Here is a 16,818-nt window from a genome sequence, read left to right as displayed (position 1 = left end):
ACACAAAGGACTTTCCTGGTGGTTCAGTGGTTAAGACTCCACACTCCCACTACATAGGGCTTGGGTCCATCCCTTGTTGGGGAACTAAGATCCTGTATGCTGCACAGTGTGGCCAAAAAAACAATACAAAGTCAACACAATGACTATCCTGGAGCTTGCAGTCCAATGGGATGCAGAAGCTTGCAGTCCAATGGGATGCAGGAATGTCACTGACAGTCCAGTCGGGTGTACAACGTTCGACATGGCGCATGTGAGAGGTCTGTGAAATAGCCACGTGGAAAGATGCAAGGTGGCCTAGAGTCAGTGCACATTCCTACAAGTTTAAATATAGGATTTTCAGAACTCACTTGATCTGAAGAAAGTCTGCTTGCCTAACCCCTATCTGTAGGTTTCTATTCAGGTGAGAACATTTCCCTTTCCTTGTTGAACCAAGAGGTGAACCTTGGTGAACCTTGTTGCCCAAGTATCAGTACAATCAAGCGGCAGAGCCTCAGGGTTTAAGTGGGCCTGCACGGCCAGGGTCTGGCCCCTCAACTGGCTGGGTGTGGAGTAAAGGGTGTGCAGCACAAGCTCCAGGCCTGAATTCCAATTCTGGGACTCACTCTCTCTAAGCCCCTCTCTCCTTGTCATTTCTACATAGAAGCTGATGATTAATTATCCAAGAATGCAGCAAAGTCAGGGGAAATCTGACATGGAACTGACCTGAAATGAATCCTCACTGAGTCTCTCTCTTCTATAAAGGAGACCTTGATCATCAAACCACTAGCCAGCTCTATTAGACCCTTCCAGAGGCCAAAAATCACTCTTCTTCAAAATCCAGCTCTGATTTATTACTATTTCTTTCACTGACATTTTCATATTTTATCCCACCCCCTCTAATTCAGCAAACCCTCCCTCACATCCCATTTTGCTTTCAGAAAGTCTGCTAGTCCTTAGCAAAAATAACAGATTTACTGCTTCAGTTCCCACAATGCACATGTGTTTATTAGGTCCTGCCTTAAAGCAAATTCAAACATTTTCTATGATCATTTTTTGCAAGTGTCAGAGATCTGGCAATCCAACTTCAGGATGACTTTCGACTCTTAGCGTACAGTCTGCCACCCGGAGCCAGGTACTCATAAATCGTAATATTTCAGTGCCTTCCAGGTACTCTATATGACCTGCTAATTATCTGTCAAAATGTAGGCATCAGACACAAATCAAATAGGTGAAAAGAACTTGATCTAATCTCTGCTTTTTCCAGTTTCTGAGTCTCTGAATACCACATACATCAAGCCTCTGTCTTGCTCTGGGACAGCACATACCTTAATGCATTCCCCAAATCACACAATTCTCTGCAAAGAACTGTTTCCTTTGCTGCTGAGATTAATAAGCCAATTCTCTCTCCTCACCAGAGAATGTCTGAACAGTGCAGAGTTGACCCGACTCCTTCCTTTCCAGGGGGCATTTATAGCGCCGCGACATGAATGTCTCTTGAACCTGAGTGTAGCATTCTGTGCCCACAAGAAGAAAACTCAGGCTTGGAGGGGACTCCTGACAAGACTATCTGATTAGATTTGTCCTCTTCAACACAAACAAATGTCTGAGCAGAGAAGAGCATCCATGGCAGTTAGCTTTTATTTCCCTTCCTGAATTCCAGTAAGGAGTCCCAATTATTGATAAGCAAACCAACTTTAATTATGTTTGACACACTGATTCATAAATTATTAATTTGATCAATATTTACTGAGTATTTACTATGTACCCAAACTGCATGATAGAGTATAAATAAAAAACACAGTTACTATATGTAACTAACATTAATTCCTGAGGATTTTATATAACATCAGTGACCTTTATTAGATGGGAGTGTGGTATATGCAACCATTATCCTCAGCTTTAAAAAGCAGTTCACCAATTTTTTAAAAAATGTGCCCTGTTACACTCCATGGAGTTCCCAGGGCAGAGAGTTACCAGGGCAGAGAGCTATCAGGGCAGAGATTTCTGTCTATCCTATTCAGGGTGGATCCCTAGTATCCTGAATAACATCTGTTATATAGTAGATGCTAAATAAATATTTGTTGACCAAATGAATAATGCTCTGGACCCACAGAGAGGGAGGCAATTATTGTCCACATCCCTTAACCAAGTAAGTACCTGAGAAATACTAGCATTTTCTTCTAACCAACAAATTGAAAAGCATGTCCACTCAGTCATTGGAAAAGATGTTGCCGGTGAATTTTCAATAATACGAGCAGATGTCTATGACATCTAGCTGTGTGGAAAGGCTAAGTATGAGCAGTGTGGTGCTGGTGGTGGTTTAGTTGCTAAGTCGTGTTTGCCTCTCGCGACCCCATGGACGGCAGCCCACCAGGCTCCTCTGGCCCTGGGATTCTCCAGGCAAGAGTACTGGAGTGGGTTGCCATTTCCTTCTCCAGTGTCCAGTATAAGCCTGTTTTTAAGCCAAAATGTAAGCAACAGCTCTTTCGGCTTGATGCGATAGCTTTTATTTTCCTATTGTGTACTTTCTGTGTTATTTAAAGTCCCTGCAAGGAGCACATATTACTTTCCTAGTCACATTAAAAGAAAGAATACAATCCAGATTTTGACCCGATTTTATTTTCAGTTTGCAGTTAGAGTCTATTTATGGCCTGTCATCCAGCTAGAAATAGCAAAAACTCTATTGCACGAGAGAGAGAGGATGAGAAGGTTCCTAACAGAGTCTGATATCCCATGCCAGATCTGGAGAGAAGAGAGGCAGCCATAAGTACCATCAGATAATGACCCATCACTGACTACTGTCAAAGGCTAATTGTGCCACTTATAACTCTGGGAAGGTCACCTAGACAGATAGGAAAGGAGTCAGCACAGGAAAGAATGCACCAACATTGAAGGGGAATCTTGTAATCCAGCAGAATAATGCCACCAAGTCTATTTAATGGCAGTTAGCTATAGTTCATGGTGTTGCTGAAACAGACTTCTCCTAAACATCAGGAATGAGAAGCCAGTTTTTAAAAATCACTACTCTCTCCCCACCCTACCTTTCTCACCTAGGAGAAAGGTTAACTAGGATTTCAAAGCCTAGGCTAGCTGGAGCTCCTCAGGACTTTGGCAGCTGTTGGGTTTTGGTGCCTGTGTGCCAGTTACTTTCTCTGCCAGCAATGTGTGAGGATAATCACCCACTGAAGGATTTCAGCACGTTATGTTTCCCCAGGAGCCTTTGTCTAACAAGGTAATTTATGACCTGTTCAGGAATCTGGTCTTTACAAAACAATAAATTCACACTTGCGCTGGACTTCAAAGCTGCCATTATGAGGCTCCGGTAGCAGAAGGCGTCCTGCAGCTGAGAGCCAGATCAACAGAGAAGTGAGTTTTTAATGATCTCTTTCAGGCAGGCTGTGAAGGGGACAAAGCTGACAGCCACTGTGGCAGCATTTGGCTACTCTTGCAAAATGTGACCCCAAATTGGCTCCTCCTGACAATGTCAAAAACTGTTTCATCTACTGTCTTCAGAATGTGGGATCTATGGAATTTGGGAGGTGGGGGGGGGGGGCGGCAGGTGGTAGGAACTGGGTACTTCCCATGGGATGGCCAGTGGTTGTTGCCCTGGATAAGGATCTTGCTGGAATGCCATCCAAGGCCTGGTCTTCCAACCCAGCAGCTGGCGGAAGCCCAAAAAGTCTCTGGAAAGCATGATGGAGGGGTAGGAGTTCTGGGGGTTCCTGGTGGTAAGCTGTTCATTGTCTCCAATTGTTTCAACAGGTTTAGTGCCTACTTAGGCACAAATCCCGGAGAAGGCAATGGCACCCCACTCCAGTACTCTCACCTGGAAAATCCCATGGACGGAGGAGCCTGGTAGGCTGCAGTCCATGGGGTCGCGAAGAGTCAGACATGACTGAGCTACTTCACTTTCACTTTTCACTTTCACGCACTGGAGAAGGAAATGGCAACCCACTCCAGTATTCTTGCCTGGAGAATCCCAGGGATGGCGGAGCCTGGTGGGCTACCGTCCATGGGGTCGCACAGAGTCGGACATGACTGAAGCAACTTAGCAGCAGCACCAGCAGCAGGCACAAATTCTGCTAAAAATGCAGCCCAGGTTTTTCAGAGTGTGGTCAGCATCCTTCTTGCTTGAGCATCATTTGGGATGCTTGCTCTAAAAATCACAGGTGCCTGGGCCCCACTCTAAAGCTACTGTTGTATCAACTCCCAGTGGGTAGGCCTAGGAATTCAAATCTTTATTAACAAACAGTCCAGGTGATTCTTACACCAAAGTTTGAGAAACACTGGGTAAGATGAAAACAGAAAGAGTGAACTAGGAATGTAAGCCAGAGGGCCCTGGGATGAGCAAGATTGAGATACAGATCTCGGAGCCACGATTTATAAGCTCTGTTATCTAGGACAAGTATCTCAGTCTGTCTGAACTCTGGTTTACTCACACGTGAGAAGAAAGGATTATCTTCTAGTTGTGTAGAGAGGAGTAGCTTCTGGCTTTGAAAACATGGCCTGCCATCTCCTCTTCGCTTCTGAAACCTCTCTCTTTAGTGTCTGGGCCTCCAAGGCTGGTTTCCCTGGCGCTGTCTGGCCAGACACACCAAGCCATCAGCTTTACCATTGCAAGCAACTCCCTACACTCTAGTTCCCATGAAAACACGTGTCCTCTGTTTGAGACACAGAGTGTGTAACACAGCTACTTATACTATTGTCACTTCTCTTCCCATTTTTTAAGCAGTAGAACTCATTTTCCAAATGCTAGGTTTCATAGAACATTAATCAGGTTTTTAAAATGTTTTTATTCATTGTTTGTTTATTTTTGGCTGCGCTGGGTCTCTGTTGGTGCACGCATGCTTTCCCTGGTTGCAGTGAGCGGGCATTACTCGAGTTCGCAGTGTTCAGGCTTCTCACTGTGGTGGCTTCTCCAGTTGCAGAGCACAGGTTCTACAGCAGGTGGGCTTAGTAGTTGTGGCACATGGGCTAAGTTTCCCTCAGGCACGTGGAATCTTCCCAGACCAGGGATCAAACCTGTGTCCCTTCCACTGGCACGTGAATTCCTAACCACTGGACCACCAGGGAAGGACAATCAGGTTTTGTTTTGTTTTTTAATTGGTGCATAATTGCTTTACAATGTTGTGTTAGTTTCCGCTGTAAAATGGACTGAATCAGCTATATGTAGACATATATCCCCTCCCTCTTAAACCGCCTTCCACCCCTACCTTCTGCCACTCCTCTAGGTCATCACAGAGCACCAAGCTGAGCTCCCTGTGCTACACAGCAGCCTCCCATTAGCTATCTATTTTACACATGGTAGACAAATAGCTCAACATCCAAAAACAAAACCACCCAATCAAAAAATGGACAGAAGACCTAAATAGACATCTCTCCAAAGAAGACATACAAATGGTCAAGAGGCACATGAAAAGATGCTCAACATCACTAATTATTTGAGAAATGCAAATCAAAATGATAACAAGGTATCACCACATACTGCTTACAATGACTGTAAAAGGCAGAGGAACCAGAGATCAAATTGCCAACATCCGCTGGATCATTGAAAAAGCTAGAGAGTTCCAGAAAAACATCTATTTCTGCTTTACTGACTATGCCAAAGCCTTTGACTGTGTGGATCACAATAAACTGGGGAAAATTCTGAAAGAGATGGGAATACCAGACCACCTGACCTGCCTCTTGAGAAATCTGTATGCAGGCCAGGAAGCAACAGTTAGAATTGGACATGTAAAAACAGACTGGTTCCAAATAGGAAACGGAGTACGTCAAGGCTATATATTGTCACCCTACTTATTTAACATACATGCAGAGTACATCATGAGAAACCCTGGGCTGGAAGAAGCACAAGCTGGAATCAAGATTGCCTGGAGAAATATCAATAACCTCAAATATGCAGATGACACCACCCTTATGGCAGAAAGTGAAGAAGAACTAAAGAGCCTCTTGATGAAAGTGAAAGAGGAGAATGAAAAAGTTGGCTTAAAGCTCAACATTCAGAAAACTAAGATCATGACATCTGGTTCCATCACTTCATGGCAAATAGATGGGAAAACAGTGCAACACTGGCTGACTTTATTTTGGGGGGCTCCAAAATCACTGTGGATGGTGACTGAAGCCAGGAAATTAAAAGATGCTTACTCCTTGGAAGAAAAGTTATGATCAATCTAGACAGCATATTTAAAAGCAGAGACATTATTTGCCAACAAAGGTCCATCTAGTCAAGGCTATGATTTTTCCAGTAGTCATTTACAGATATGAGAGTTGGACTCTAAAGAAAGCTGAGCATCAAAGAACTGATGCTTTTGAACTGTGTTGTTGGAGAAGACTCTTGAGTCCCTTGGACTGCAAGGAGATCCAACCAGTCCATCCTAAAGGAAATCAGTCCTGGGTGTTCATTGGCAGGACTGATGTTGAAGCTGAAACTCTGATACTTTGGCCACCTGATGCGAAGAACTGACTCATTTGAAAAGACCCTGATGCTGGGAAAGATTGAAGGCAGGAGGAGAAGGGGACAACAGAGGATGAGATGGTTGGAAGGCATCACTATCTCAATGGACGAGTTTGGGTAAACTCCGGGAGTTAGTGATGGACTGGGAGGCCTGGTGTGCTGCGGTCCATGGGATCACAAGGAGTCAGACACGACTGAACTGAACTGAATCAAAAAATCAACAATAAATGAGAAGGAGGGTGTGGAGAAAAGGGAACCCTCCTATACTGTTGCTGTTGTTTAGTCGCCAAGTTGTAAATCGAGACAGCCACTATGGAGAACAGTATGGAGGTTCCTTAAAAACTAAAAACAGTACTACCAAATGACCCATCAGTCCCACTACTGGGCACATATCCTGAGAAAACTGGAATTCAAAATGACATATACACAGCAATGTTCACTGCAGCACTCTTTACAATCAGGTTTTTTTTTTAAGTAGAAGCTCTAGTGTGATGGGTGGGGAAGGCTTCAACTTTGAGTCCACTTGTCCCCTCCATGCCACCCCAAGGCCTCTTAAGGACCTCAGATGGGAGGGGTGTCTATCGAGGGTGGTGTGGGGTGGGGTGGGAAGCAGAGAGTGAGGAGCCACTTAGCGCAAAGGGGACAAAGAAGCTGGTGGTACCAGTGCCTACACTGGATACACAAGACAGAGAGCAAGTTTGCAGAAAGAAAGGAAGATACAGTTAGTTTGAGGTACCTGGCAACCAGGTAAAGACACTTAGCAGCAGCTGGAAATTCACACCCAGAACCACAGGCAAAGGTCCAATCACAAACACAGATGTTTTTGCCCTCTGTCTAAGCCAGTGGTTCCCAAACATGGCTGCACTTTGGAAACATTTGGGAAGTTTAAAAATACTACTGCCTGGCGACTTCCCTGGTGATCCAGTGGCTATAAGACACTGTGTTCCCAATGCAGGGTACCCAGGTTTGTTCCCTGGTCAGAGAACTAGATCCCACATGCTGCAACTAAAGATCCACATGCTGCAACAAAGATCAAAGATCCAGAGCACTGTAACCAGGACCCGGCGCAGCCAAATAAATCAAAATAAATTAAAAAAAAAATTTTTTTTGAAAAAAACTCCCCAAATAATTAAAAGTTAAACACAACACATAAATAACCAATGGATCAAAGGTCACAAAAGAAAAAGTCTAATGTTATGGATTGAATGAAAATAGAACCACAATTATTCAAAAGTTATGGGATGCCATTAAAGCTATGTTTTCAAGGAAAGTCATAGCATCAAATGTTTATATTAGAACAGAAAAACTTTAATATCAATGACCTATTCTTCCATCTTAATAAATTACAAGAGCAACTTAAACTGAAAGCAAGCAGAAATAAGGAAATAAAATTTAAAAAATAACAGTGAGGCATGTGGGCACCAGCTAGAGGACTCTGGGGCTGCCACAGGGCCACAGAGCCTACACAGCAGCTGGTCTGGAGGCGCCCATGGCTCCTTTGTTTCCCGTGGTACAAGAACTTGTTTAAGAAATTTTCCTCAAAAACCATTAAGCCCATGTCACTTTAGACTCCTCTAGACTATGGCAGTTTCTCAAGTTTTCCTTGTTTTTGATGACTTTGACAATTTGAAGGGTTCAGTTCTGTTCAGTTGCTCAGTCATGTCCGACTCTTTGCGACCCCGTGGACTGCAGCACACCGGGCTTCCTGGTCCATCACCAACTCCCGGAGCTTGCTCAAATTCATGTCCATCAAGTCGGTGATGCCATCCAACCATCTCATCCTCTGTTGTCCCTTTCTCCTCCTGCTTTCGATCTTTCCCAGCATCAGGGTCTTTTCCAATCAATTCTTCATATCAGGTGGCCAAAGTATTGGAGTTTCAGCTTCAACATCAGTCCATGAATATTCAGGACTGATTTCCTTTAGGATTGATGGGTTTGATCTCCTTGCAATCCAAGGGACTCTCAAGAGTCTTCTCCAACACCACAGTTCATTGATGCTCATCTTTATACTTTGAAGAGTATTGGTTAGAAAAATGTTTTGGTATGAAGGTCTTTCCTTGGGATCTCTACTTCCAAGTCATCCATGTTGGAATTACTAATGAAGAACACTTCAAAGAAAACCAAGGAGGAGGATCATGAGCACTAAAGGCCCAGGATGGCCTTCTTTATAAAACACTGACAGAGTCTCTGGACACTTCTGATGTGAGCCAAGAGATCTGTAACCTGAATGTGGGGTATCCAAAGTCTCTCCAACTTTAGACCTTTCAGCCTGCTGTGTGTATTGGAAGACAACTCTTCTTGTTGAACAGAATGAGCACAGGATTTCACCATCTTACAGAAAAATCACTGTCCATGTGAGGCACCATTTGATGTCTCAGTAGACCCTGAGGAGTGTGTTGCCTATAGTGTTTGCCTGAGACAAAATGCAGCTCCAGCTGAGACTGATTAGTTACTGACAGTTGCTGATTGTGAATCCCAGATGAAAAAGACTACATACAAAATGACTTAAGGGAACCTACAGCCTCCTCTAATATCATGAAATCTGCTGTGCACTCAAATCTGTGTGGACTCAATCAGGAGGCACTCAAAAAGCAAATAATACAAAAGGAAGACAAAAGTGCTTGGGGATCAAGAAAGGCTTTAGAGGTTTGAGCCCAGTATGACCAAAACAAAAGGAGAAACGACTGGTTGAGTTGACAAAGTGATAGAAAAAGAAAACAACCCCCTCATGGTTGATGACATCTCTCCTAAAGAGGATCTGCTGCATGGGAATGAGTATAAATGATCTAGATTTTGCTAGTGCATTTTTGGAGGAGCACACACTGGAATATGAATGTGAACTGCTAGAAGATAAGTTAGAGGCAGAGAGAAGAGGTGACAAAAAGGAACCAAGTTAACTTGTTACAGAACATGAATTAGTAATTCTGTGAGACATTAGCTCTGCTGATAAACTTCTTTTGTGAAGTTAAACTGATGTAGAACAACAGTTGTCATAAAAATCTCTACTATGTTAGACCTACCATATGATCCTGCAATCCCAATTCTGGGCTTATATCCAGAGAAAACCATAATTCAAAAAGATGCATGCACCCCAGTGGTAATGATGGCACTATGTAAAATAGCCAAGGCATGGACAAGCAACCTAAATGTCCATCAACAGGAGAATGGATAAAGAAGATGTGGTGCAAATATAAATGGAATATTACTCAGCCATTTAAAACAATGAATTAATGCCATTTGCAGCAACATGATGGACCTAGAGATCATCATACAAGTGAAGTAAGCCAGACAGGGAAAGACAAATACCAGATGGTATCACTTATATGTAGAATCTTTAAAAAAATGATACAAATGATCTTTTATACAAAATAGAAATAGACTCACAGACATAGAAAAGAAATCTGTGGTTACCAGTGGGGAAAGGGGAAGGGGGAATGAATGAGTAGGAGCTTGAGATTAACAAATATATACTACCATATATAAAGTAGATAAACAATAAGGACTTACTATATAGCACAGGAAACTATACTTGATACCTGTACTAACTTACAAGGGAAAACAATCTGAAAAAGAATATATATGTATACATAACTGAATCACTTTGATGTACACCTGAAACCAAATACAACATTATAAATCAGTTATATTTCAATTTTTAAAAAGTCTGCACTATGTTTTATGTCTATGTACTATGTTATTATGTTTACACATATTATGAACTCTACTATGGAAAACAAATTTTTAAAATTTTCCAGATAGAAAAAAAAATAAGAGCAGAAATCAATGAAATAGAAAATAAAAACAAAAGAAAAAAGTGAGTGAAATCTAAAGCTAGTTCTTTGAGAATGTCAGTAATACAGATAAACCAGTAACCAGGTTGTTTATGATTAATATAAATAAGAGAGAAGAAGTAAATTTAAAAAAAATGTATTAATGCCTGGGCCCCACTTTCAGAGATTCTGATGTAATTGGTCTGGGTTGTGGCTAGGTGTTGGGGAATGAGTCTCCCCAGTTGATTACAGGATTCAGCAAAGTTTGAGAACCATTACTCATAACATAAAACATTTGTCCCTCATTTAGGCACAACTATGTAGACGTTCAGTTTAGTTCAGTTCAGTCGCTCAGTCGTGTCTGACACTTTGAGACCCCACGGACTGCAGCACTCCAGGCCTCCCTGTCCTTCACCAACTCCCGGAGCTTACTCAAACTCATGTCCATTGAGTTGGTGATGCCATCCAACCATCTCATCCTCTGTTGTCCCCTTCTCCTCCTGTCCTCAATATTTCCCAGCATCAGGATCTTCTCCAATGAGTCAGTTCTTCACATCAGGTGGCCAAAGTAATGGAGCTTCAGCTTCAACATCAACATCAGTCCTTCCAATGAACACCCAGGACTGATTTCCTTTAGGATTGACTGGTTTGATCACCTTACAGTCCAAGGGACTCTCAAGAGTCTTCTCCAACACTACAGTTCAAAAGCATCAGTTCTTTGACACTGGGCTTTCTTTATGGTCCAACTCTCACATGCACACATGACTACTGGAAAAACCATAGCTTTGACTAGACGGACCTTTGTTGGCAAAGTAATGTCTTTGCTTTTTAATATACCGTCTAGGTTTGTCATACTTTTTTTTTCCCAAGGAGCAAGCGTCTTTTAATTTCCTGGCTGCAGTCAACATCTGCAGTGATTTTGGAGCCCCCCAAAATAAAGTCTGTCACTGTTTCCATTATTTCCCCATCTATTTGCCATGAAGTGATGAGACAGAATACCATGATCTTAATTTTCTGAATGTTGAGATTTAAGCCAGATTTTTCACTCTCCTCTTTCACCTTCATCAAGAGGCTCTTCAGTGCCTCTTTGCTTTCTGCCATAAGGGTGGTATCACCTGCATATCTGAGGTTATTCATATGTCTCCTGCAATCTTGATTCCAGCTTGTGCTTCATCCAGCCTGGCATTTCGCATGATGTACTCTGCATAAGTATGTAAATAAGCAGAGAGACAATATACAGCCTTGACATACTCCTTTTTCCAATTTGGAACCAGTCCATTGTTCCATGTCTGGTTCTAACTGTTGCTTCTTGACTAGCATACAGATTTCTCAGGAGGCAGGTAAGGTGGTCTGGTATTCCTATCTCTTTAAGAATTTTCCACAGTTTGTTGTGATTCACACAGTCAAAGGTTTTGGCTTAGTCAATAAAGGACTTAAGTAGATGTTTTTCTGGAATTCTCTTGCTTTTTCTATGATCCACAGATGTTGGCAATTGATCTCTGGTTCCTCTTCCTTTTCTAAATCCAGTTTGAACATCTTGAAGTTCTCAGTTCACGTACTGTTGATGACTAGCTTGGAGAATTTTGACCATTACTTTGCTAGTGTGTGAGATGAGTGATGAGTGCAAATTGAGTGCTGGTTTGAACATTCTTTGGCATGGCCTTTCTTTGGGACTGGAGTGAAAACTGACCTTTTTCAGTCCTGTGGCCACTGCTGAGTTTTCCAAATTTGCTGGCATACTGAGTGCAGCACTTTCACAGCATCATCTTTTAGGATTTGAAATAGCTCAGCTGGAATTTCATCACCTCCACTAGCTTTGTTTGTAGTGATGCTTCCTAAGGCCCACTTGACTTTGCATTCTAGGATGTCTGGTTATAGGTGAGTGATCACACCACTGTGGTTATGCAGATGTAGGAAACTCGATTGAATAGCCACATCTTGGGATTATATAAAAAAGGCAGAGATAGAAATGTTAACTACCATTTATATGTGTCTTGAAGCTGCTATAACAAATTACCACAAACTTGGTGACTTAAAACACATATCCCTTCTCTCACACTTCTGGAGGCCAGGAGTCTGAAACCAATATCCCTGGGTAGAAGCTGAGGTGACAGCAGGGTCACACACTCTTGAGAGGCTCATGAGAAGAATCCATCCCTTGCTCCTTCCAGCTTCTGGCTGCTGGCATTCTGGGCTTCCTTGTTATCACATTGCCTTTTCTTTTCCTACAGGCAAATCTCCCTCTGCAAACCTCCCTCTTATAAAGATACATGCGATTGCATTTAGGGCCCACTTAGATGATTCAAAATAATCTCCTGATTGCAAGAGCTTTAATTTAATCACACTTGCAATTTTTTTTTTAAACCATATAAGGTTTTATTCACAGTTTCCTGGGATTAGTACCTGATAACTTTAAGGGACTATTATTCAATCATGTTAGTCCTCAAAGATTCACATTTATCCCTCATGCAACTTAAATTCACCCCCATCTTAATATCTTTTAAAAAATCAACCCATTAGGGCATTGACTCCTATCCAAGATTATACCAGATGTGAGCCTCAGCTCTGGTGAACTTGAGCATCATATTTAACTGAGCCTCAGTTTCCTCTTTGGTAGAATGAAGATAATACAGCATCAATTTCATTGGACTTTATATAAAGTTTAAATGAGATCATATATGTAAAATGTTTGTTTATAACTGGGCCTATAGTCAACAGACCAAAAATACTGGCAACTGTCTTAGTCTGTTCAGGCTGCTATAAGAAACCGCTGTACCAAAGACACAGTGGCTTATAAAGAACAGGAATTTAGGGAATTCCCTGCTGGTCCAGTGGTTAGGGATGCTTGCTTTCACTGTCTAGGGTCCAGGTTCAATTCCTGGTCCCTGGTCAGGAAACTAAAAATCCTACAAGCTGTGCTGTGCAGCTGAAAAATAAATTTAAATAAATTTAAATATTTTAAAGAAAAGAATAGGAATTTATTACTCACAGTTCTAGGGGCTGGAAATCCAAGCTCAGGGTGCCAGCATGATGAGGTTCTGGTAAGAGCCCTGTTCTGGGCTTCAGGCTGCTGACTCTTCACTGTATCATTACTAGGCAGGGACACTGAAGAGCTCTCTGGAATTCCTTTTTCAGGGGCACTAATCCCATTCACAAGGGCTCACCCTAATCATCTTTCAAAGGCCCCGTCTCCTGATACCATCACAGTGGGGTTAGAATTTCAACATATGAATTTGGAGGGGCCACAACAGTCCATCACAGCAACAAAGATCAACAATGGCATAGCTTATGAATGTTATCCCAAGAGCTGAGGGTCCTATCAAGCTATTTGAAGGGCTAATAGGTTTCTAACTAATAATAGTCGTATCAGCTAAGAGGTATGTAGCTCTTTATTGTCAGGCACTATTCCAGTGCTTTATAGATACTGACCTCATTTGGTCTTCCAAAACAACCATCTGAGGTTAGATACTATTATCTTCATTTTACAGATGGAAAAGCTGAGGCACAAAGAGAAGTTTAAGTAGCAGGTCACACAGCTAGTAAGTGTGAGAGCCAGGAATTGAACCCAGACAGACTAGCTCCACTGTCCTCATCTGCAGGTACCAACATGTCCGTTTCCAATATAAAAGGGGCAATTTGTGATACAGCAATAGACCACTGCAGATGGTGACTGCAGCCATGAAATTAAAAGACGCTTGCTCCTTGGAAGAAAAACTATGACAAACCTAGGCAGGGTATTAAAAATCAGAGACATCACTTTGCTGACAAAGGTCTGTACAGTCGAAGCTATGGTTTTTCCAGTAGTCATGTACGGATGTGAGTTGGACCATAAAGAAGGCTGAGCGCCAAAGAATGAATGCTTTCAAACTGTGGTGTTGAAGACTTTTGAGAGTCCCCTGGACTGTAAGGAGATCAAACCAGCCAATCCTAAAGGAAATCAACCCTGGATATTCATTGGAAGTATTAATGCTGAGGTTGAAGCTCCAATATTATGGCCACTTGATGCGAACAGCTAACTCATTGGAAAAGACTCTGATGCTGGGAAAGATTGAAGGCAAAAGGAGAAGGGGGCAGCAGAGGATGAGATGGTTAGATAGCATCACAGACTCAATGAATTTGAGCAAACTCCAGGATAGAGTGGAGGAAGGGGGAACCTGGTGTGCTGGGATCCATGGGGTCAGAGTCAGACACAACTTAGCGACTGAACAACAGACCACTACTGCAACCAGTGGTCTTAAAGGCAGTTGCTGTGATTCTGGCTAGCTGACTTTTGAAGTCCATCCCAGCTTTAGCATTTTAAGTAGAAGGCAAGGAGAAAGTTCTGAATTCCCCATTTATCCCTGGATGGGAGAAATTTAAACAGCAGCGGTTCCCACTGCCAACCTCCACAGCCTTTGGGCAAATGAACGCACTTGCAGGCCCACATGTTACGCTGGCACTCACTGCTGGGCTGTCAGATTAGTGAGAGCTGGTGAACAGAAATCGGGGAGTCTGAATTCCCACCCAGCCCCTCTCTTTGAACAGGCTGCAGCTGCCTCTGAGGTTGTTCTTTGGCCAGGACATGGTTGCAAAGTTCACACTTAAAAGTCCATTTAAGAGGATTTAAAAGAAACAACAACATAAGCAGGTGGAGTAGGAGTGACCTAGTCACCTTTTGCCCCGAGTGCTGCTTCAGCAGCTGGGAAGAACAGGGTCAGCCAGCAATGCCCGACCATAAACCTCTGTGACTCAGGCTGGCGGCAGCTTTGAACAGAGTGCCTATCAGGGACTCGCTTGCCCCTCTGCAGCAGAGTGACTTGGAATCATGGAAAGAATTGCTGCTGGGACTGCAAGCAAACACAGGTGAGATGTGAGTCTTAATTTAAGGAACTGGAATTCATCAGCAAAGGTGACTTTGTTGCCAAAGGAGGAAGTCTCCTTAGTTCCCAGATTAAGTTTGTTGCTTTCAGGGGTCTCAGGTTTGATGAGGTGTGGCCAGTTTTGCAGAAAATTTAAGACTAACTGCCTCTGATGTTGGTTTTCTCATTCCAGGAACAAAGTGGTTCAAGACTCTGCCCATCTTAGTGGTTTTGTTTATATCCTGGGCTATACTTCATGAGAAAATGAGATCATAAAAACAAGGGGGGTTGGGAGGGAGAGGTATGTAGGGGCAGATACTATAGCAATGTCCTGGATTCAAATTCAGAAACACTTAGCTTAGAAAATATGAGTCATGTATTTTGTTATAAATTCCCAAGTTCAAATACTTTAGTAACTTTGCCCCTGCCCCCCCCCCCCAAAAAACAATTGCACCTCACCCTATCCTTTGCAGAGAAGAGATTTTAGATAATATTTTAATTGCTGTTTGAGAGACATTGACTACTTTGTCTCTAGGGTTATAAATAGGGTAACTAATTGTCTTTACTTGCTGGGACTGAGGCAAACTTTCAGTGATAATCCCAGGCAAGGCCCCAGCCAACCAGGTAACAGTCATATGTAAATCCATGGCTAATTCATTTCAATGTATGACAAAAACTACTGTAATGATGTAAAGTAATTAGCCTCCAACTAATAAAAATAAATGGAAAAAAAAATAAATTTCAATAAAAAGATCTGCATGTTGGAAAACATGCTTTAAATACCAAAAAAAAAAAAAAAAAAGAAAGAAAGTAAATGATAATGATATACAAGAAGTGAGATCATGTTGGTATGTCATATGGTGACTTTTCTGTTTACTACCAAAGTTACTCAGCTCCTTGCCATCACAAATACAGTCAAATAATATCAGCCGTTTCTGATACCTCTTCTAAAACTGCTGTAGTAAAACTACCAGCTGCAGTTGTAGACAATCTTTTACCAACCCATGTCTTCTTCTTAGTCAGGACCTTGTCAGTGCATGAAATGGCAACTGCAACATTATGTTACTAAAAGAGTGAGGAAATTAGTCTATTTATCCCATTTCAAACCAAGGATGTCTTTTCATAGAAATTATAGTCTTAGGGTTTTTTGTTTTTTTTTTTACCTTAATTCAATCTTTTGAAAAACGCAGTTCATTTTCCTCAGTTATTGAATTTAATCTGTTCATAAAAAGGATTATTTTGATACACTGGCCTGACATACCTTCTCACACACATATGCATGCACACATACATATGTAGACTTTTGAAATCTTTTAAAAAGAGAACATGTTTAAAGAGTTTTAACATGTGACAGAAAGAGCACATGTATATTATCTGGGGTGAAACAGATCACCAGCCCAGGTTGGATGCATGAGACAAGTGCTCGGACCTGGTGCACTGGGAAGACCCAGAGGGATCGGGTGGAGAGGGAGGTGGGAGGGGGGACCGGGATGGGGAATACATGTAAATCCATGGCTTATTCATTTCAATGTATGACAAAAACCACTGCATTGTTGTAAAGTAATTAGCCTCCAACTAATAAAAATAAATGGGAAAAAAAAACCAGACTCTGGAATTAGACTAATTTAATGGAGAGAATGCCTAATTCTGCCTGAAATTCCTCCTCTGAAGGGAAAGAACTTTAATTCTCACCACAACTTCAATTATTGGTGATATGAGCCAAATTTTTGCTTCAATGAGACTCCAGTGAAAATTCTAGTGTTCTCAGGAATAAATG

The 16,818-nt window shown here is 42.1% G+C and overlaps 1 pseudogene; it reads left to right on the top strand.

Moving 5' to 3' along the window:
• Positions 1-7,845: 7,845 nt before the first annotated feature.
• On the top strand, positions 7,846-8,942 carry LOC139035535 (putative ribosome-binding factor A, mitochondrial; annotated as a pseudogene).
• The last annotated feature ends 7,876 nt before the right edge of the window (positions 8,943-16,818 follow it).

This window comes from Odocoileus virginianus, chromosome 6 (genome assembly GCF_023699985.2).
Source record: "Odocoileus virginianus isolate 20LAN1187 ecotype Illinois chromosome 6, Ovbor_1.2, whole genome shotgun sequence".
Classification (NCBI taxonomy): domain Eukaryota; kingdom Metazoa; phylum Chordata; class Mammalia; order Artiodactyla; family Cervidae; genus Odocoileus; species Odocoileus virginianus.
The sequence above is the reverse complement of the archived record's forward strand: the minus strand, read 5'-3'. Positions and strand labels throughout refer to the sequence as shown.